Source organism: Gopherus evgoodei, chromosome 2, assembly GCF_007399415.2.
Source record: "Gopherus evgoodei ecotype Sinaloan lineage chromosome 2, rGopEvg1_v1.p, whole genome shotgun sequence".
NCBI classification, from domain to species: Eukaryota; Metazoa; Chordata; order Testudines; family Testudinidae; genus Gopherus; species Gopherus evgoodei.
The window spans coordinates 76,916,559-76,939,436 of record NC_044323.1 but is presented as its reverse complement, the minus strand read 5'-3'; positions in this window follow the sequence as shown (position 1 = coordinate 76,939,436).

Sequence of the window (22,878 nt, the reverse complement as noted above, 5' to 3'; positions counted from 1 at the left end):
GGCCAGTTGATATCCATTTGTTTTTGTATTCACATAGGTACTGAGCTTAAATAATTCCTCTCCCTCTCTGGTATTTATCCCTCTGATATATTTATAAAGAGCAATCATAGCTCCCCTCAACCTTCTTTTGTTTAGGCTAAACAAGCCAAGCGCTTTGAGTCTCCTTTCATAAGACAGGTTTTCCATTCCTCGGATCATCCTAGTAGCCCTTCTCTGTGCTTGTTCCAGTTTGAATTCATCCTTCTTAAACATGGGAGACCAGAACTGCACACAATATTCCAGATGAGGTCTCACCAGTGCCTTGTATACTGGTACTAACACCTCTTTATCTCTACTGGAAATACCTCACATGATGCATCCCAAGACCGCATTAGCTTTTTTCACAGCCATAGCATATTGGCGGCTCATAGTCATCCTGTGATCAACCAATATACCGAGGTCCTTCTCCTCTGTTACTTCCACTGTCAATGAAAGGGACAGGCAGGGCCAAGTCAGTGGCATGGCAAAAAACAAGGACATGAAGAGATTGGACTCAGGAAAATTTATTCAACAGCCAGCCTGCAATTTCGGGTGTCTAACCACGCATAGGTGCCGACTTCTGCTGGCGCCAGTGGGTGCTTGACCCTCCTCTACCCTGGCCCCGACTCAGCCCCTGCCCCACCCCCATTCCAACCCCTTCCCCAAAGTCTCCGCCCCCTCCGTGCCCCCTGTCATAAACAGATAGTAGGAGTTAATAGAACAGAAGTACTTTATATCTCTTTTGTCTGTAAAGGGTTAACAAGATCAGTGAGCCTGGCTGTCACCTGACCAGAGGACCAATCAGAGGACAGGATACTTTCAAATCTTGAGGAAGGGAAGGCTTTGTGTGTGCTGTTAGTTTTTGGTTGTTGTTCTCTCTGGGTTCTGAGAGTGACCAGACGTGCAACCAGGTTTCTCACCAATCTCTCTGGTACAGTCTTTTATATGTCCAGGATAGTAAGTACTAGGTAGATAAAGCGAGTTAGGCCTATGTTTGTTTTCTTTATTTGCAAATGTATATTTGGCTGGAAGGAGTTCAAATTTGTATTTTGCTGAAAGGATTTTAATTTGTACTTGTATACTTAGGCTGGGAGGGTATTCCCAGTGTCTATAGCTGAAAGACCCTGTAACTTATTCCATTTTAAATTTACAAAGATAATTTTTACTGTTTTTTCTTTCTTTAATTAAAAGCTTTTCTTGTTTAAGAACCTGATTGTTTTTTTTATTCTGGTGAGACCCCAGGGGACTGGGTCTGGATCCACCAGGGAATTGGTGGGAGAAAGGAGGGAAGGCGGAGAGAAAGGTTAATTTCTCTCTGTGTTAGGATTACTTTCTCTCTCAGGGAGAGTTTGGGAGGGGAGAGAGAAGGAGGGGTGAAGGTGGATTTTCCTCTCTGTTTTAAGATTGAAGGAGTTTGAATCACAGTGATCTTCCAGGGTAACCCAGGGAGGGGAAGCCTGGGAGAGGCAACGGTGAGGGAAAGGGTTTACTTTCCTTGTGTTAAGATCCAGAGGGACTGGGTCTTGGGGGTCCCTGGGCAAGGTTTTGGGGGGACTAGAGTGTACCAGGCACTGGAATTCCTGGTTGGTAGCAGCGCTACAAGTACTAAGCTGGTAATTGAGCTTAGAGGAATTCATGCTGGTACCCCATCTTTTGGACGCTAAAGTTCAGAGTAGGGGTTTATACCATGACATCCCCATTCCAACCCCTTCGCCAAAGTCTCCACACCCTCTCTGCCCCTATTCCAACCCCTTCCCCAAATTCCCACCCCAGCCCTGCCTCATCCCCGCCTCCTCCCCTGAGTGCACCGTGTTCCCACTTCTCCCCCCTCCCTCCTGGAGCTTGTTACGCTGCAAAACAGCTGGGAGGAGAAGTGAGGACATGGCGCACTCAGGGGAGGAGACAGAGGTGAGATGGGGTGGGATGGGCTGGGGAGGGGAGCTTGGCTGCCGGTGGTTGCAAAGCACCCACCAATTTCTCCCCATGAATGCTCCAGCCCCAGAGCACCCACAGAGTTGGCATCTATGTAACCACCATGCCCTGTTAAGCAGGTACAATTTTAATCTGTGTGATTCCCTTAGCGAATTCAAGGAGGCCCTCCCACAGGACTGAGCCCAGGAGTTTGCCGATTTAGTGGAAGAAGGCACAGCAGTGGTGAGAGGGACTCTCCAGATGGCCTAATATGCTATGGACTTGGTGGCCAGAGTAGTCGCCTCTGTGGTCGCCTCTGGTTGCAGTCCTCCAGGTTATCCCAGGAGATGCAGGCCACCATTCAGGATATCCCATTTGAGGGAGCAGTGCTATTCTCCGAGCTCATGGACACAAGACTCCCTCCATTCCTTAGGCCTTCATACCCCTCAGCAGGCCAGAAAGCCGTTCTGTCCTCCACCTCCCCAGTCTAGGTCCTGGGGGACTCCCTGACTGAGCACCTACAGGAAAAAGGATAGAGCCAAGGGGTCTAAGCGGCGACACCTGCCATCTTCCCTTTTGTCTGCTCAGCCTGGCCCTTCTAGGAACCAAAGAGGCCAGAAGCAGGCATTTTGAGGGGGAGCTCAAGGACAGTGCCTCAGGCACATCCTAGGATCCACCCTGCTACTCTTTCCTCAACCGCCTGCGCCCCTTGTGGTTGGAACTGGTCACAGCTGACCTGAGACTATTGGGTGCTCAATGTAATATCTTTGGGTTACATGCTGCAATTTGTGGCCAATCCTCCTTTCCATCTCTATTCCCCATGCCTCTTCAGAGACCCTTCTCATGAGCAACTTCACATTCAAGAGGTCGAGAACCTCCTGCATCTGGGGGCGGTGGAGGAGGTCCTTCGAGACATGAAAGGAAAAGGGTTCTACTCCTGCTATTTCCTAATCCTGAAAGCAAAAGGGGGCCTCAGACCCATTTTGGATCTTCATGGCCTCAACAACTCTCAAGAAGTTTCACATGGTCTCCCTGGCCTCCAAAATCCCCTTACTGGATCCAGGAGACTGGTACTCCACCCTTTATTTGAAGGACACATATTTCCATTTTCCCAGGGCACAGGCACTTTCTTTGTTTTGTTCTTGGCCAGCACCATTTCCAATTCATGGTGCTGCCCTTTGGTCTCTGATCAGCCCAAGAGTATTCACAAAGTGCATAGTGCCAGTGGCTGCTTACCTGAGGCACCAGGGTGTTCACATTTACTCCTACCTCAATGACTGGCTAATAAAGGGCCAGTCCCGGGATCAGGTGTGGTGGCATTTCGATCTGGTTTGCTCCACCTGTCACAACCTGGGGCTGTTAATAAATGAGAAAAGGTCAATCGTAATTCCAGTGTAACACATAGAGTTCATTGGAGCAGTCCTTGACTCTACTCAGGCCAGAGCCTTCCTCCCTGAGGCCCAGTTCCAAGCCATGGTGGACCTGATCTCATGCATGCAAGCCCCACCCTCTCACCACTGCTCACATATGCCTGCGATTGTTGGGCCACATGGTGGCCTGGACTTACATGGTCCAGCATGCCTGGCTCCGCCTCAGGTCAGTCTACCAATACCAGTCTATTGTCAACATCAAGGGGTATTTTTTCGAGTACAGGTTTAACATAATGAGATGTTGGCATCTTGATCTCCCACAAAGAAGTGCTGACAATCTCTATCAATTATGAGGCTAAAATCCTGTCAGTTTTCACTGGCCATGAGGGTAATCAGTCCATTTCATAAGCTGTTGAATAACCCAGCACCTCCACAAATTGAATAGGTAGGACTAGTTGAAACTCAACTCGACAGAATTGGGTCTCACTTCATTAACTCTGGTCCCAGTCTGAAAGTGATCAATTTTGTTCAGAAATTAGATGGAAAATCCTTGGTTGATGCTTTATTTGGGTGGAGACAGCCCATTTCCCCATGCAGTGCATGCATGATCAGCAAAGCTCATAGCTATGTACATTATTATTGTATCTTGATGCTTTTGATACTTTTGATTTGCAGCTCCCACATTACCTCTGTTTGAATTATGTAGCACCTTTTGGGACTGTTGATAATGCCGTGGTTGTGCAGACAGGGAAAGAAATTTGTGAAATGAAAATATGCAAAAAGTAGTTTCAAGGAGTAGTTATTTGTTATAAATTTAGACAAAGAAATGACCTCATGTAAATAATATCTTAAGTAATTTGTGATGTAGCTTTTAAAGAGCTTCACATCTTTGGAAAGTGCCACTACTATCCTTAAGCAGGTCCAATGAACGTGGAATAGATTTAGTGTAGAGATATGCTCTGCTCACTACCTTTGTGTACATATAAAAACACTGAGTACTCTCTCTAGGCTACACTAGGAACTGACCTCCAAGGAGCAGGATCAACACAACTTCTAAAATAGATTTAATCTGGGGAGGGGAAGTGAATTATATAAAGTGGCTTCCTGCATGGAAATCTCTTGGGTCCCACTTAGCATGTTTTTAAGTTCCATTTACTGTAGATTCTTAAGTATTTTGTGAACTGGTACCTTATTTCCAAATACATACACATTAAATTCCCTGTGTATCCTATCCACAGCCCATCTCCTCCAAAACGGAGGGACTACCAAGGCAGTATGATGCTGTGGAGGTAATGCACATGCCTTCCATGTCTTTCCTACAAGGAAGAGTGAAGAGAGAGTATGTTCCACAGTCCTTCAACAAAGAAATGCCACTTGGTAAATGGGCCTTTTTACTGATTCACTTATACATAATACGATTCCTTTTAAAATATGAAGCTTTTATATTCTAATTGTGTATAAAATAATTCCTGGAAGAAAAACAGTAAAGCAGCAAAGGATTAATGGTTTAGTGATAATCATGAAGTCCCATGTACTACAGATGGAAGAACAGGGCTGTAACTTGGCTATATTTTTGTAGTCAATTAAATGTAGTGAAGGAAATGAAAATGTCCTGAAAAGTAAACAACATTGTATTGACCTTGTTGTATTGTTTGTGGAGAATAAAAATTAAGGTGGAAGGTTTTTTTAGATGTGGTAAACCTCCTTTTATTATCATAAATGTTTATCACCAGATTCCATTCCCACAGAGTTCTGTGATTAAAGAAATTCCCATTAAGCAGTTTTAGGGATTTTCTTCATGGAAGATAACAAATTGCTAAATGTGATTCTTTTAAATAAATATATATAGGCTTGAGGTGTCATTGACATATATTTAAAATACAATTCTTATGCACCCAAATGCATGCTAGGCGCCTCATCGAACAAAGAAAAGATGTGGTTTCTTTCCAAAAGAGCTTACCATCTCAATAGACACGACAGACAAAGGACATGGAAAGGAGTTACAAATATAGCAAAACTTCTAAGGTGATGTTAGGCACACTTCTTCTTTTATTTTGTTTTTAATATCATACTCCTTTCTCTTCTATCCAGTGCCCTAAAGTCTATCTAAAGAGATTAAAGAAGTCAGAGGAAAACAGTATCATCATCCATAAATAGATGAGAGTTTTTTCTGGAGAAATTCTTTCAAGTATATAGTTGGATTACACTGGTCCAAAGTAGTAAATCTAATATATTAAATGATATTCTTGAATGAGTCTATTTAATATTCCACAATACACCCAAAATAGAGAGACATTTTTTCACATTAGACACTAAAAAACAAAATATCTACCCAGCAAGTGATAATGCACTATTATTTCTGCTTATTTACATAGCACTAAAGTGTACTAAATATTTATATTATAATTATAGAGCACTAATATAATGCAGCATTCAACCATTAAGAAAATATAGTACAAAATACTGTAGTGCAAATGAATTACAGATTTATACAAGCACAACCATACGCCACAAAAAACCCAGAATGTTAAGATTGCATGTTATATACAAATAGAATGATTTTTGTATAATATGTGTGTGGTATATATAGATATAAATACACACACACACAAATAACAGAGTATATTATCCTTGTCATACCTGAGCATTTCCTTTTTAATAATGTACATATATTCTCAGTGCCTTAGAACTCTCACATCACAAACAGCTAGACAAATATTGACATAGTGAAGAACAAATAGTGTGATTAATTTTTCATGCAGTATTCTTACAAATAACCACCAGCACAGCACCATCTAGTGGGACACAAACAAAACATGCAAATAAATCTTTACAGCGTGTGTATTTCATCTAGAAGCCATTTTTCTGTGAGCGGGCACAGGTAGAATTTTATGGTTCTTCTGGACTCTCTTTTTTTTCTTTTCTAGCCAGGATAAAATAATTCAGTAGCAAAGACTTAGCTATTGCAAGAATATTGAAATCATTTGCAGCTCTGTGGCTAAGAAAAAATTGGCAAAGTATAAGTTAAGGGTGTGGGCCATGGAAATTTGGAATATTCAGCTTTTGTTAACTCTTCACTCTATAAAATGCCATGACTATTCTATAGTGTGACATGGTTCAGGCTTTTGATGGCTTACAAAATGACAACTCCCCTGTAAGCTACTACCTCTCAGGAAACAGAGATGTAAAATATGCATAAATCATCTACATTTTCTCCTGATTAAATGCATGAGGCACAAACTTCAGAGAGAAACCAGCATTTGAAGTTAGACTGTTAAACCGACAAACTTGGGAGCAGAGGTGACTTGTGCCTGTCGATACTGGGGAGGCAGAGTGAGGGCAACTGGCTTCAGCAGTGTTACTGAGCATGCTCAGTTCACATGAGTATGCTCAGTACAAACCAAACAGCAAATCTTGGGGGCACGTGACCCCGCATGCTCTCGCTCACATGTTGCCTCTGCTTGGGGGCCTGAAGTAAGGCACCTAACTGCATACTTAAACACCTCATTAAATGCCTGTCCTAATCAGTGCTATGTTAGTCAAGAGTCAGGCTGAGCAACCTAGCCATAAACTGGATGATTGTTTTGGAAGTGCTATGAGAAAGGAGATACACAACATGTGTATAGAAGTAAATGTATTGTGATGAATTCAGCTGTAAAAATGAAGTAGGCCAGGCTATGGATTTGAGATCCTATGCCAATGAGAGTGACACTGACTGTGGAAAACTAGCCAGTGTTTAGTACTATGGAGGAGATGGTTGTGCTTCCATAATTAAAGTTGAGTTCCATTTTATGCTTAAAGCAGGGATTCAACCTCTTTGTTGTGTGGAGAAAATACAGTGCATCCTCCCCAAACATATAGCACTTACTCCTTGAGTACAGAATGACTTACCTGAGCATGTACAAGTAAATTCATTAATTGGTGTGAATTAAAATAAAAAAAAACTGGATCCTTTAAGAAATGTATCATGTATCAGCACTTTTTTTTCAGAAAACTCTTTAAAACATAACCCCAAATCTTCAGACTTTCCATATAATTGAAATCTTGTGCATAGGCTAAATGTAAGGGGACTATTGCCCCCTTACTAACATTCAGTGGGAGTGTTTGGTTGATGGTTCCCAGCACTAAAAAGGGAGGGGTCGATGGGAAATCAGGAGCCTGAGACTGACAGTCTCCAGGATCAATGTGGAGAGGCCAATGCTCCAGATCAGCCTGATTGACAGGGCGGGCAGGCTAATCAAGGAGTCAGGTGGCCAGGGGGGTCCTGTCCTCCATGTGAGCTGGAATTGTCCGAGTCAGACGGAGTGGGGCCGAGCTAAGGAGAGAGCAGGGGCCCAAGCTAAGCTGCTAGGAGCAGAGCTGCAGCCCAAAAAGCCAGAGCACAGCCCAGAGAGAGAGACCTGCCCTAGGAGGGGAGCTGCAGCAGCCAGAGCCAGAGGGGCCAGACAAGCAGCCCAGGAAGCAGGCGAGAGCTGAGAGAGAGTCACAGAAGCATCCTGCAGAGCAGACCTGCCCTGGGAGCAGAGCTGTAGCAACTGGAGCCAGAGAGGCCAGAGAAGCAGCCCAGAGAGCTGAAGGCAGAGCAGCAGCAGCAGCCGTGCTGAAGCAGTGTGGAGCTGGGGCTGGAGCAGTCTGGGGCTGGGTGCGGTGAGCAGCTAGGGAGAGTGAGGGGGACCCTGGGCAGTGGGCCCAGCACAGGGAGATGCCTCAGCCAAGAGGCTCTGCAGACCAGACTTGGAGGGGGATCATAACCTTGACAGAGCGGGAGTGACACTGGGGAGAAGGGTCCCTGCCACCCAGAGCCTGAGAGCGTGTGGCCACCGCCAGAGCAAGTGTCCAACCCGCAGCGTCCCTGCAGCACAGCCAGGGCCTGAGAAGGAGGCCTGGGACCTACAAGGAACAGACTGTGAACTGCCCTGACATTCCAGAGAGACTGTTTGTAATGTTCTCTGCCACAGAGCAGGGTGATGTGTTTTCCTTTAACCTTTTCCATTTTTCCTTATTCTTTTTTTTAATTAATTGTTAATTAAATAACTTTATTTGCTTTAAATTGTATGATGTGATCAGTGGGTCAGGGAGGTGCGCAGTGCAAAGAGAGTACCCTGGAGTGGGGACACCCTAGCCCCTGTCCTAGGTGACAACAGAAGGGTTGGGGATTGAGCCCCCCAGGAATCCTGGGCCCAGCCTTGGGGTTATGAGGACTCCGCCAGACAGGAGAGTGGAAGGGAAGTCCTCAAGGGCAGGGAGGCCTCTGGGTAAAGGAAGTGGGAGCGAGGACTCAGATCCTTTCGCCAGCTGACTTCACCTGGGTAATGCAAAAGCCAGGAAAGTTCCCCACAATAGCGGGACCATTCCCTCACTTACACATATTTGAATAAATTAGGTTGTAATTAAGATATGTTATTAACTATTGTATCTAATTGTTATTATACGGGTTATACTCCAGGGGACTGCTGCACATGTGCATAATTAATGAGTCGTGCATATTTTTAACGCACGGAAAAAAGCTTCTGCTGAAAAGTTGCTGAAGTTTTGCTTTTTACCCACCAGAGGGCGCTGTGGCAATAGAACACAGCAGCCACTACCAGCCAGTGAGGGAAGAGAAAAAGCCTGCCTTCTTCACCAGATCAGAAGACAGGGCCTCTAGAGAGAGAGGCAGCATAAGGTGCTGGGGGAGTCAGACAGGATCAAAAGGGATAATGTGGGAGGACAGACTGGCCCAGGGGCTAAATGGAAGAGGAGGCACAGGGCCATGGTAGGGGGGAGGTGCAGGGCCACATGGTGATGGGTGAGGGGGTGCAGAGCTACATAGGGACAGACGGCATCTGAGTAGGAGCATGGAGATGGGGAGGACATCAGGGCCACATGGGGATGGGGGGGAGTGAGTGTCTGAGTGGGGATGGAAGGACATGTGCCTGAGTGAATGGGAGAGGCTAGAGGTCAGCCAGGGTCTGCATAGAGGAAGCTCCCTAACAGTCCTTCCCTGCTCCCCCTAAAAAACCCTGTTCCATATTTTTCCCATCCAGACCCAGCAACCCTCCAACTTCACACCCAGGCTCCTTCCCAGCAATTATTTCCCTCTGCCTCACCTCCTCTCTTACCCTGACTCCCCCTTGCCTTTGTACTGCTTCTTGCAGGAAATATGGTTCTGATTGTAGTTTAAATGAATTATTACTCAGAGTTCTGTGTTAATATGCCTAGTAAGGAATCTATTTGTCAAAAAACATTTCCTGAATCTTTTTTGTTGTCTGTATTGTTACGGACATACTTGCTGACAGGTATTTTGAAATAAACGACCAAAAATAATTGAAACTCGTGTGATTATATTGTGTTATTTTGACAAATAAAATATGCAAAATTTTGCAAAATTGTAGAATATTGTATGTAGAATTTTTTATTTTTTGGCATAGAATTTCCCCAGGAGTAAGGTTACAACAGAGTCAGATCAACACCTCTGGTAACTCTTAAGTGTGCCATCAAAGGTAACTCAGCCAATCATCATCTCTTTGCTTACACCTAATATGCATGCAACCCTTTCATTGGTTGCAATGAGTCAGTAATATGAGGAGGATGGCACATGTGTCAAGAGTTTTCCCAGATTACTTGATCCAACTGTTACCACTCTTTGAAGGATCTGCAACTACACGCTTGCTTGGGCATCCGTGCTTGGGCTCCCCATTGCACTGCTGCTTCTACTCCACTGCACACTGAGACAGCCCTGCTGGGGAAACAGAGAGGAATGTAATGGGAACCCTTAGTGCACCGACACATGGGAATTCAGGAGCAGGACACTCCTACCTTTATATAATGACAATCTCACTCACATAACCCTCTACTAGTAAGTCACATGTAAATTAAGGGCCAGATTCACCACCAGTGCTTTGCACTGTTCTTACAATGCAGTTTACCTGGACAGTGCAGTCAGAACAATTTGCGCTGCTCTGCTATACTGGTAAATCTACCCTTAAAGTTTAAAAGTTTACACATAATTTGAGGTTAATAGTCTATAACATTAAATCATTAGAAATATTATAATATAAGAACAGAATATAGGAAGCATTTTCTTTGGGGGGGTGTAAATTTTTAACTTTTAACACACCAAAAATATTCTAAGACACATAACTTCTTTAAAATGGAATTTAAAAACACTCCCTCCTGAGAATTGTAACCTGTGTCCATCAGCTCAGCCCTGGGCACAATAGAGACCCATCACGCTCCCTCGTACTTAAACACCCCTGGCTCCTCTCCCAAAACTCCAACCTACATACATTAACATAGATTAATCATAATCCTAATCTTATTGCATGCCATCACATCTGGACTCAGTGGATGTTTGCAATGTACCTCAAAAAGAGACTTTACCAGTACCCTGTATGATGTCGAAGAGAGTAAGTAAGAATGATTCCCTTCTGCACAGCTGATTGAGGCTACTATGAAAGGAAACAGGGCCGAACACATTCTGTAGTGGGAAAGAGGAGCTTGCCATTCATGATGGGTACCTATTTGAGCAGTCATCTCTAGGAAGCCGCACGAATAGTGCTGGAAGACTTGCATTTAGACCATTGGGGGTTTAAAATAAAAGCTTTGGCAAGAAGCTGTTGAAGACCTAGTCAAGCATCCCCTTGCTCAGAGGAGAATCCAAGCCTCTGAGTCTCTGAATACTCAAGTGTTTTAAACTTCTGGAGTCTAAACAGAGTGCAACCACTATCCCAATCTTTACTCCTGGGGGAACTGTGTGTCACTGTGCATGCGCAGAATTCATGGCACCCATAGATTTCTCTGTTTCCCCATCAGAAGTCATGTGCCCCTCCCTGGCAGTGCAGGCAGGTCAGTCTGGGCTCTTGGAGCAGCCAGTAGAGACATAAATCACCATCCGGGAGTGGGACTGGGCAGTTGTGCAAGTGAGAGAGAGACACTCTGTTCCTCTCACTCACTAATGCAGCACATTCAGTGTGGAGGTGCAGGGCTTTGGGGTGTTTCTGAGGAGGTCAGTGTGGGGCAGGCTCTGTCTCCTCAGGAGCAGAATGTAGCAACCTGCCTGATTAGTAAATTGTTCCCGTTGTTCTTAGTGAATTCCCCCAGGAGCATAAAGCAGGTGTACAAATTTTAAAGCTCCTTTACATTGCCAGAGTGGTATAAAGGAATCTTATTGTAAAGGACGGCATGGTCTTATAAATGCTTGTGGTGCTTTAGAGATTAGAACGGGTCTAAATTTGTGGAGTGAAAATAATTCCTATCAAAATGTGCTCCGTGAACTGTTTGCTATTGACCTTTCTAGAGATGGTCAGTAGCCAATATAAATTGCGAGTTTGAGGCCCCAGCCCTCACTTGCTTTTCAGTTGCCTATGAAGTAACACTGAGGATATGGCTGCATGTATTTGTTGACTAATAACTACAAGAGTCAATACTAGCTATATTACTACTAGACAGAGGGGGTTTGGGGATTTCCCACTCCCATTCTCCATCCATTGTGTTGTAGTTTACATAAATAAGCAAAACAATTGAAACCAGCATGATTATATTGTGTTATTTTGACAAATAAAATATGCAGAATTTTAAAATATGTGCAGAATTTTTATTTTTTTGGTGCAGAATTCCCCCAGAAGTAAACCTTGGGATCCCTAGGCACACTCGAGCACATACCCCGTGTCCAACTGCAACCTATTGTCCAGCTGTTTTGCCCTGACTGCAGTCGTGACCATAACTCATCCACCCCCGTACTTAAATGCAACTTCTCCCAAAACTCCACCCCAAAGGCGTGAGGCTTCTGGTTTAAAGTGTAACTCTCTCAGGAGATACACAATACTTGTACAGCATTCAACACATGGGAGAGACCTTTTTACACAAGTCTAGCACATTTGTTTTTTTATTTCATCCTAGAAAGCACAAGAGAGTACAGCTCATACAAATCAATACCCTCTACACCCATTTCTCTGCCTCAGTGTCCTCACCAATCCAGTGCATTCTCTGGACTGAGGTCAGAGTCCCTTAGGTTATCCAGACCAGAGTCCTTCTGTTCCAGTGCATGGCTTCTGGGCTGGATCATGGAGCCTTCTGCCCCTCAGCCAGCTTGCTTCCTTTGCCCTTGGGAGAGCATCTGGGCTCAGGAAAGCAGACAGGCTCCTATATGCTAGATTGGTTCTCTCTCCTCTAAGCTTGAGCTGGAGACCAAATGGCTAATGACCCCCCAAGGAAGATGAGCTCCTCCCTCTTTATAACCTTCCACTAATTTCCTCATCCGGTGACCCTCTTGCCAGCTTCCCCAGATGAGCACAAACCCTTGCCAGGTGACTTTGTTGCCAAGTTGACCCCTCACAGACTAAACCAGTCATCCTGGTTGGAAGCTGTCTATTGTCTGGAGCAATTACATTTCAGTGGTCAAGCATTTTAAGTCAACAACTCTCTTTTATTATTCTTTCCCCTCCAGCCTCTGGAATTTCAGCCCAACATGGAGGTAAACCAACAATAGAAAAGGCAAAAGGTTGCACTTCAAAATGGAATTAGTTGATTGATAAAGATTCATAGAGTTCACACAATTCATAAATTGTACAGGCAAATTCCCAAATTGTCACAGATGTTTTGTCTGGTGGACAAACACCAATAGCCAAATTGAAAAATCAACTAAAAGATGTAAGATCTGTCATCAGGCACAAACAAAGCACCAAACCATTCTTGAAGGTGACCATACTTACCATGCTGGTGCATACATATGGCTTTTGTGGGACCTGTCCGAGGCCGCATGTCCTTTGCTGTGATCAATGACTCTCAAAATGTCCAGATGTATTGTGCATACTATCTATAACAAAAGCACATGCCATTGAAATATTAGGATATTCTTTTGAATGGACTGGTATCCTACAGCAGATCATCAGATATAATTGGGCACAATTTACTTCATCAGAATTTCAAAGGTTTATTTAATGGCATGACACGTTTCAAATTTAAAATAAAATATAATTTGAAATTGTGAGCAGTGATTTCAACTTCTTGTTGAGAAATTTCTTCTGATTCCATATTTCTTCTGAAACATATTTTATTACAAATACTGGGGCCCAGATCCTTCAAAGGAGTAGTACCATTGTGACACTATGCCCCATATTCTTCATAGAGATATTATGATATGAATATGGCATTACTAAGCTAGTTTTATGCAAGATAGGTCATGTGAAATATCATTGGAACGGTTATGATTTATTGAATGTGATTATCCTATTTGTATGTATGCATCATTTCTGTATCTGAAGTTAGCAATATTGACTATGTATCAGTTACTAAAGTGTTTGCACCTGAGAGCTGCTCACCAGATAGTAGGCAATCAGCCAGGATGGGCCATTACTACTTGTAGTCAGTGTCTTTAAGTATATTAAGCTTAGTTTGTATGTTTGCTTTATTTGCTCGGTGATCTAACTTGATCTGTTTGCTATTCCTTATAATAATTGAAAATCTATTCTTTGTAGTTAATAAACTTGGTTTTGTTTTCTATAAACCCAGTTTGTGCAATTCATAATGGGAGTGGGGGAGGTAGAGGGGGAGGCTGTGCATATCTTCCTCCATATTGAGGGAGGGAGCAAATTTCGTGAGCTTACGCTATACAGTTTTCTGTGTGGCACAAGACAACACAATTTTGGGTTTACACTCCAGAGGGGGTGTGCAGCTGAGTGCTGTGAATCCTCAAGCTGAGTCTTCCCACACAGAGCTGATCTCAGTGTCTGTGTCTTTCTGCAGCTGGGTGTGTACCTGCCTATGTGTGTGTGTGCTGGAGGAGGCTTGAATGCCTGGCTCAGCAGAACAGGGTGAGGGAGCCAGGCTGGTGGAATGGGCAGGCTCAGTGGGACCCCAAGTACATCAGGTGGCACCCCGAAGTGTGTGGGGGGGGAACCTGTCACACTCATATCTATTATTTGGAACCTATGTCTTATTTTTTGCCATACTGCCATAACAGTTTGATACTACAGTTTGGAAACACAGTTTGTTTCTTTTTAATAGAAGTCACAGTGATCAATATGTATAAAATGGATATATAGAAAGCGGTTTTCAATTATTTTGCACTACCCTTAATTAAGTAAGTACTGTATACAAAATTATTCCCACTGTAGAATTAATTCTTACCATTACTTGCCTACAAGTTAGAAGTTCTCTGAAGGCCATTGTGTCATTTTTTTCCCTTGGCATTTTCAACTAGAGCAAACATTTAGATGTGAGAAAATCTAACCTACTATCCATAATCTATTTATCTTCTAAAATATATTATGAGGCTGTAGAACAGTCCCTATAATTAATTATAGTTATAGAATTTTTATATAACAGCAGGAAAAATATAGCTTTCAAATCTCCATAAATATCTAAGTGTCAAAGTCTGGCACCATAACTCAGTAGACAGTAGTTTCCACCTTATTAAAATATGTAATTTCATTTGCAAAATATACATTTTAATATTACAAAGAACAAGATTGTTTTGAACAATACATGTAACATTTCTACTTAATTTCTTTTCTCAGTCTATTTTTACTAATGAAAAATTAACTGTGGGGAAGATCATTATAATTAACACTGTGCCATCTGTATCCAGCTGGCGACTGTTAGTGGTGATATTTATACTTTATTGAAGAATTTAAAAGACAACTCTACAGGCATTCCAAATATTTTGGGATGTGCTTAATCCATTAGCAATATTTAAAGATTATATATTACAAAACTCTTGAATCAGCTGCCCCTCCAAAAATACTGGGAAACATTATTAATATTAACGTTTATATAGCAGCAGCACCTCATAGCCTCAATCAGGTTAGGCCCCATTGTGCTAAGCACCGTATATATATATATATATATATAGAGAGAGAGAGAGAGAGAGAGAGAGTCCCTGCCACAAAATCTTATAATCTAAAAGATAAGGCCTAACATGGAGATGAGACAAACAAGTGGGTTGGGGTGTGGGCAGGCGAGACAGGGTAAAAAAATTATAGCATATGCATTCCAGTAAATAATGTTACCGTGTACATTACTTCTTTTAGATGCTACATGTATGCACCAATCTTTATATGATCACACAGCTCCAGGGAAGAATTTTCTCTTTTTTAACCTGTATTAAGTCTCCTTGGTCTGAAACCAGTCCCAATGCAAGGTAGGGGTGGATGAGGGGTGTGGTAGCAAGAGGTAGGGAACAGCAGACCTGGTACTTCTGTGAGTGTTCAGTGGATATAGAGGTTGGACACTACAGGGGAAAGCTTTAAGGGGACTGGGATACACCTTATGCCCGAGCCAATGGTCAAGCCAGAGTCAGGGTCAGCAGTTGGAGGTCAGGGTCAGAGCCAGGACTGCTAATTGATGATTGGAGGTGAAAAGGTAGGAACTGGAAAAGAGGCAAGGATCAAGCATGGAGCAGGAGCATGGTGGGAACAAGAGCAAAGGCAGGAGTGAGGCAGGAGGCAAGCGCCAGGAGCAAAAGAGGAATCAGGAAAAGGATTGGATGCAAGCACAAGCAGGGTCCAATGCAGCCACAACAGGAAATCACCTTGTTGCTCAGACAAACTTCCTGTTACGCCTTCTGACTTAAATAGTGTGATTAGATCAATCGGTGGAGCCGGGCACTCCTCCAATCAAGGGTCACGGAGGTGATACCTTGGCTGATAAGCTAGTAGAACTATAGCCTCAGCCCACCAGCTTTCAGCAGACATTGTGTGGAGGCCAAGATGCAGCAGCTGTCTGGGGATGCCCAGGCCTGGATTCATAGGCACAGAACATCATAACTAGTGTCTACTTATCTCACATCCTCTGTTCAGAACTCTTGGGGGCAGTTGCATACATCTCCATTGCACCATGACTCCAGGAAAGAGTGTCACATACAGGTTATACTGAGACACCACGGTGATGTTTAAACAGGATCAGTTTATTATTTATTTCTTTAGATTAAGACACCTACACAGGAGCTCTAGGTGCCTTGGCATTTAGTCTTATAACAGCATAATACATCAAGCAGCCTTAAAGAAAAATTAAAACAAGAACAAATTAACTCAACACAGCCAACATATCAATTACAATAAATCTTCTTTATTCCCCCTCTTCTTGAAACATTTTGCACTGAGCCCTAAACCCTAAAAAGACCACAGCTTGGCAGGAAGAGGATGAGATTGTCAGGAAGCAGGACTACAGGGAGGCTGATGGGCTGCAACAAAAATAAATAATGAACACACTATCCTGACTTTTCAAACCAGGCAATAGCTGTGTTAAATTATCATCTTACTTCTTTAAGAAATTTTTCCTATAAAGTTTTGGAACATACTGTACTGTATTTTTAAATCTATAATTATACTGAACAAAATGTGTTATTGGGAAATATCCAGCATAAGTCATTATTATAAATAATTATTATTTATATCATGGTAGAACCTAGAGGCTCCGCTCAGGACTACGGCTCTGTCGCACTAGGTGCTGAACAAACAAGTAACAAGAAGATAGCGACTATGCCAGGAAGATCACAGTTTATTTTAGATCAAAATGTAACATGCAGATGAAACAGAAGAATCAGGAGAAGGGGAGAAAACAATAACTATAAAACAAACATGTTTTGCATCAAAGTCAGTACACTCTGTTCAGCATCTGTTTAACCATGATCACCTTGGCAGTGTTTTGTGGGCATCATGAATACTCCAGTATTCCAGAGCGATACAATTGATTGAGACCATTTATGACTTTTCTCCGATTGTTGAGCATATGGGAGCAGATGTATATTACTCAGGCCTTTGTAAGATCAAAAACTTAATGTGAAATTCACTGCTCTAAATATAAAATACATAAATATGTGTTGGATGGTGTCTAGAATACGTGCAAAATAAAATTTGGATGTAACTTTAATTACAAAGGAGAGTGTTCTAGACTTATTACTACTTTTTATTTTTATTATAGCTATAGCCAGGGAAGGTGATACAAAAACAATTACTAATATGTGGCCATGTGTATTCTTGTTGATGCAGAACTTGTCTTTGGCTCCATTTCCATGGAATTGGGTCAGTTGGTCTGTTATATCATGCAGTGAAAAACAAAGTTCTGAAACCAGAAGATTGACAGGAGACAGGAAAAGTTTAAGTGGTGCGATTAGGAGCTATGGGCAATGCCCTTATAAGAAAGATATACAGATGGACAGCAATGATATGCCTGGAATTTAGCAAACAACAGAATATGGTGAGATTATGGTATTGTGATTCAGTTTACCACTGAAGCTGTGTGATAGGGAACTTGGTAATGCTTTTGATCATGAGGTTTTACTGATGCATTTGTGAACCCTAGTGGGAAATCACTCTTGAATGATTCCATTCTTTCCTGTTTGAGAAATCCCAGAGTTGGTTTGGGTTATCACCCACATACATTCTCCTGAGGAGTTTCTCATGGGTAGTACCACAACGTTTTCATCTGTTTCATCTCCTTTTCAACATACACCGTTACCTCGATATAACACCACCCGATATAACACAAATTTGGATATAATGCGATAAAGCAGTGCTCGGGGGGGCAGAGCTGCGCACTCCGGGGGATCAAAGCAAGGTTCAATATAACACGGTTTCACCTATAACGCGGTAAGATTTTTTTGCTCCCAAGGACAGCGTTATACCGAGGTAGAGGTGTATATTGAAGGTCATATGGACTATGTCATTGGCAAGTGGATGTCACACAGCTCTGTGACTGATTTTCATCATCTCTGAATGGAATAATCATTTGTCAGGGTCTAGATGAGACTGTGATATGAATACTAGCCAGCTGACTGATGCTTAATCATTTGGGAAATAGGAAACAATGTAAAGCTTACATTTTAAAATGGGAAGCAATGTTAGTGGGGTGTGGAAAGGTCTTCAAGATACAGCAGGAATGGATCCCCATTTTTGAGGCAATTTGTTCTCTCCTTTAGTTCAAGTTGTTCACACTCCACAGCAGCTTTTGGATCCCTGACTTCTTCTGGATTTCCCATTTTCAACTAGCTGAACATTTCTGATTGTTTCTTTCAGATCCAGTCCTTGAGTAATCCATGTCTTTTGACCTTCACAATGGAATATCACAATGCACTCTACTTGGAGTTACACCAAAAACCACTCAGACAGTTCAGCTACTGTAGCCTGAGCTGCCCACTAGGTTGGCAGTGTTAGTGACAGACAAGTTGTTACCCCACTTCTTTGCTAGCTATACTGTCTTCCTGTTGCTAACAGGTGGAATTCAAGACTTTGCTATATATAGTCCTTGGGTCCTGGCTCTCTGACAAGCTACCTGTACCATCATAGCAACTGAGTTCAACTTGGGACCTTGAGCTAAGAGTCCCCGGCCTAAATGAAATGGAGTTGGTGGTCAGCTATCCTCAATGGAGGATCGTTGTTAATAAACAAACCTCAGCACAAATTTTCTCCCTAATCTTATCTTCACTGTTCCTAGGGTTTCTCACACTGAATTTCCTCTGTCCCAAACCCTACTTCTCTCTGCCTCAAAGAGAACACTCTAATCCCTCTTATGGTATATGGTTGGAAATAACAAGATCCACCTGTCAGAATGAGTCAGCAGAAATTACTTTCAGATTTCAGAGTAGCAGCCATGACAGTCAGTCTCTCACACACACAGTCTGCTGCTATTAACCCCAGAGCAGACTAGGATTTGGGTGAACTCTCAGAATCCATGCAGCTCCCTGTAAGGGCTCACTGCACGCACCTGTCTTAACATTATATAGGGAACAATCTGCATACCAGATGCAAGATGTCATGTTCAAGAATAGAAGAAAGAAGATCTAGGAAGAAGGAAGGCCACTTACTTGCCTGAGTATTCATCTGTGTATCCTGTGTTCCTGTTCCTGACTCTGTCTTCCTGCTCCCCATCCTCATCAGCATCTCTCCTGCGTCTACAAGAGATGGTAATGTAATTACCCTTACTTGTCTCTTCAGTTTCCCTAGTAAATGTAATAAGAGTTTTGGGGCTCTGGGTTTCATATCCACATAACGTCCATTAACAACCGAGCCATTACTCATTGTTGTTTACTTGGCCTTATTGTATCATCTGTTGCAGCAATAATTGTTATCTTATTCGCACCTTCCTCCTACCTAAGTTTTCATTCATTGTTAAACATCGTTGAATAGATGCAGATGGGAGGGTAAAACTTGCAGATAGCCCATCTTCTGACAAGCAATTTTAGTTTAATCTGTCTCAGGTTAACAGGGTCCAACAAGCAGGGTCAGTATTAGACTCTTTGGGGCCCAGGGCAGAAAGCTGAAGCCTCATAGTGCTGGGTGGAAGCCCGGGGCCCTGAACCTGGCACCTAGGGCTGAAGCTGAAGCCTGGGCAATTTAGCTTTGTGGGGCCCCTGTGGCGTGGGGCCTCTGGCAATTGTTCTGCTTGCTACCTCCTAATGCCGGCCCTGGCTTTTATATGAAGAAAAATAGTTGTGGTACTGGTGGGCTGAGGACTTTTTACAACATGTGGGAGTCAGGGGGCTCAGAAAGAAAAAGGTTGAGCACTCCTTGGATAAGAGATACCTCCAGCCACATCCAGAGCGCTGTGAAGGGCATGCTTACCTCTACCAGATATTAATATGTGACTTTTATTACAGCAGCACTGGGTGCTGCTGTCAATTAAAATTGTAAATGTAGTTTATTTCTGAAATTAAATTTCAGGACCGATTCTACACTTTTTGTAGTTTACAATAATTTACCATTATATGTCCAGTGTAATTATACTGCTGCAAAGAAGCATTCATAAGAAGTTTTCTGTTAAAATATATTGCTTCATGTTAGACCTTGAATCTCACAGGAACCCAGTGGAGTTTACACTATGGATATTTGTTGGTTAGTAAAAAACTTCTCCAGATTCTGAAGCAAATGCAACTATTTCTATGAGATTGACAGCCTTTTTGTCTGGAATGGACCAGGAATTACAGCTGAAATGAGAGATGTGGAAAAATAATGGAAAAGCATTTAGAAAAAAGGCAGCCTATCTGGGAGGACACTACAAGCTGCACAAATCTTATCACCCCATCACTGTGAGTGTCCACAACTATGCTCAGCAGCAGCTTTATTCAACCTGTTAATTCAATTTCCTCTACAGAGCAATACTTACCTTCAGCTAATACTAAACCTTAACAGCAAATGGACCAGATACGGACAGATACGAAACAATTTAAATGACAGCAACACCACTTGAGTGGGTAAAGCTATTCAGGGAAGAGAGGGCAGGCCCATCTCTAAACCATTCTCTCCTCAGTAACAACCATGAGTTTCTGCTGCGAGAATCTGCTGTTAAACATGCAGGAAGCACACTCTCACACCACAGGGCTTCTCACAGGCAAAAGCTCTCCAAATAACAAGTTATGTCCACAGCTATTTACTCACTAGTCTGATCACTATTCAAGGGATTAAAATCACAATAGCCATGATGGAAATAAGCCACATTATTCCTTTGACATATAAAGGTGACACAGCAATAACTTTAACCTAGCATTACACGGTATCCCATGTAGGCACTTGCAGACTATAATCAAGTCACCCTTTAACCTTCTCTTTGTTAAGATAAACAGATTGAATTCCTTGAGTCTATCACTATACAGCATGTTTTCTAATCCTTTAATCATAGATTCATAGATTCTAGGACTGGAAGGGAGCTCAAGAGGTCATCAAGTCCAGTCCCCATGCCCTCATGGTAGGACCAAATACTGTCTAGACCATCCCTGATAGACATTTATCTAACCTACTCTTAAATATCTCCAGAGATGGAGATTCCACAACATCCCTAGGCAATTTATTCCAGTGTTTAACCACCCTGACATTAGATTTTTCCTAATGTCCAATCTAAACTCCATTGCTGCAGTTTAAGCCCATTGCTTCTTGTTCTATCCTTAGAGACTAAGGTGAACAAGTTTTCTCCCTCCTCCTTATGACACCCTTTTAGATACCTGAAAACTGCTATCACGTCCCGTCTCAGTCTTCTCTTTTCCAAACTAAACAAACCCAATTCATTCAGCCTTCCTTCATAGGTCATGTTCTCAAGACCTTTAATCATTCTTGTTGCTCTTCCTCTAGACCCTCTCCAATTTCTCCACATCTTTCTTGAAATGTGGTGCCCAGAACTGGACACAATACTCCAGTTGAGGCCTAACCAGCAGAGTAGAGCGGAAGAATGACTTCTCATGTCTTGCTCACAACACACCTGTTAAATCCATCCCAGAATCATGTTTGCTTTATTTGCAACAGCATCACACTGTTGACTCATATTTAGCTTATGGTCCACTATAACCCCTAGATCCCTTTCTGCCGTACTCCTTCCTAGACAGTCTCTTCCCATTTTGTATTTGTGAAACTGATTGTTCCTTCCTAAGTGGAGCACTTTGCATACATCTTTGTTAAACTTCATCCTGTTTACCTCAGACCATTTCTCCAATTTGTCCAGATCATTTTGAATTATGCAGTTGCAACCCTTCCCAGTTTGGTATCATCTGCAAACTTAATAAGAGTACTTTCTATGCCAAAATCTAAGTCGTTGATGAAGATATTGAACAGAGCCAGTCCCAAAACAGACCCCTGCGGAACCCCACTTGTTATACCTTTCCAGCAGGATTGGGGAACCATTAATAACTACTCTCTGAGTATGGTTATCCAGCCAGTTATACACCCACCTTATAGTAGCCCCATCTAAGTTGTATTTGCCTAGTTTATTGATAAAAATATCATATGAGACCGTATCAAATGCCTCGCTAAAGTCTAGGTATACCATATCCACTGCTTCTCCCTTATCCACAAGACTCATTATCCTATCAAAGAAAGCTATCAGATTTGTTTGACATGATTTGTTCTTTGCAAATCCATGTTGGCTATTCCCTGTCACCTTACCACCTTCCAAGTGTTTGCACATGTTTTCCTTAATTACTTGCTCCATTATTTTTTCTGGCACAGAAGTTAAACTAACTGGTCTGTAGTTTCCTGCGTTGTTTTTATTTCCCTTTTTATAGATGGGCACTATATTTGCCCTTTTCCAGTCTTCTGGAATCTCTCCTATCTTCCATGATTTTCCAAAGATAATAGCTAGAGGCTCAGATACCTCTTCTATTAGCTCCTTGAGTATTCTAGGATGCATTTCATCAGGCCCTGGTGACTTGCAGGCATCTAACTTTTCTAAGTGATTTTTAACTTGTTCTTTTTTAAATTTTATCTTCTAAACCTACCCCCTTCCCATTAGCTCTCATGGCTCTTCTCTGAACCTTCTCCACTTTATCCACATCCTTCTTGGATTGTGGACACCAGAACAGGACATAGTATTCCACCAGCACTTTCCCAAATACAGAGGTAAAATAACCTCTTTACTCCTACTCAAGATTTTCCTGTTTATGCATCCAAGATGACATTAGCCCTTTTGGCTACAGAATTACACTAGGAACTCATGTTCAGCTGATTATCCACCATCATCCCCAAACCTTTTTCAAAGTCACCTCTTCCCAGGATAGGGTACACCATTCTATAAGTATGGCCTACATTCTTTGTTACTAGAGGTATACATTTACATTTGGCCATATTAAAACGTATATTGTTTGCTCGCACCCAGTTTACCAAGCAATCCTAGATCA